The 1260-nt window shown below is 31.2% G+C and overlaps 1 pseudogene; it reads right to left on the reverse strand.

The window, feature by feature from the left end:
• Positions 1-438: 438 nt before the first annotated feature.
• Positions 439-1041, reverse strand: LOC149538033 (18.0 kDa class I heat shock protein-like; annotated as a pseudogene).
• Between the last annotated feature and the right edge of the window lie 219 nt (positions 1042-1260).

The following is a 1260-nucleotide window of genomic DNA, read 5'->3' on the forward strand; positions in this document are numbered from 1 at the left end:
TTAATGGGAACAGTTGCCGATTGAAGGTTTGTGCTAAAATGAATTGAAATATTATTTCTTGAGTTTTTTAAAAGTTGAATTAAATTTCAAATATATCAAATCATAAACAAGCCCAAAAATCATTTAGAAATTGAAAAAATTGCAATACCAAAAATCACTGAAAGATCTATTTTCGTCCATCGCTTATAAGGAATGCAAAGAAATACTCAACAGTACTATCAAAATGTTATTTTCACATTGACTAGATATATAGTACAAACATAAAACTATATTGATATTACTTTTTATATGCACAATGAGCAAACACCATTACATTCACATTGCTGAACAAAACCTAAATTTATAGGTTACATGCTACTTTATTTTCATTTTGCTAAATCAGCGGTACTACATACAAACTAGTTTTACCCTTGTACAAATCCATCCTATTCTCATCTATCAACTAGATATCTCAATGGATTTAACCTCTCACTTTAGCTCTAACTGTTTTGGCACAGTCATAGTTAGCACTCCATTGTCCATGGCAGCATTGACATCTTCTAGCTCCGCATTATCAAGAACCGAAATTGTCGCAAAAATTTGCCATGTTAGCACTCCACTCGATGATATTTTTCATTCTTTTCCTCTGCTTCTTTATTCCTTTCTCCACTAATTTGTAGGATCTGTCCATCCTTAACTTCTATTTTCACCTCTTCCTTTTTCAGACCTAATGAAAAATAAGAAATTTAGACCCTATTAGATCAATAACTACAAAGGAAAAAGGAAATTGCAAATGCATTAGTCAAAATGTTAGATTCAAATTTCAAAATAAAATAAAGCTAGAATAAATTACTTACCTGGCAGATTAGCCTTGAAAATGTGTGCATCTGGAGTCTCCTTTCAATCAATTTTTTTATTTCCAATGGCTATCGTTTCCCTTGTAAATTTCGAAGGAGCCAAATCCCTGCTAATTGAATTAAAAGCTCCAAACAAATCCCACACATCAAGAGAAAATGGATGTACTACGTTGGATCTCTTACCAAAGCTAGGAATCAGAGACATGGTGAATATATTTTTTGGAAAAGTTACAAAAGATTGATAAGAAGATTTCACTAATGATCAATATTTTCTTCTATGTATGATGCAAATTATTATGGGCAGGTCAATTTCAAATATGTTTATGAAATGATATGTCACTTCAACATGAGTCACCAAAGAACAATAATCTTGTATACTTTTGATGATGTTCTTGAATAGTTATTTATAAACTCTCCCCATCTA

The sequence above is a fragment of the Cupressus sempervirens genome, chromosome 9 (genome assembly GCF_028749045.1).
Source record: "Cupressus sempervirens isolate cs-2001-9-10 chromosome 9, ASM2874904v1, whole genome shotgun sequence".
Taxonomy (NCBI): domain Eukaryota; kingdom Viridiplantae; phylum Streptophyta; class Pinopsida; order Cupressales; family Cupressaceae; genus Cupressus; species Cupressus sempervirens.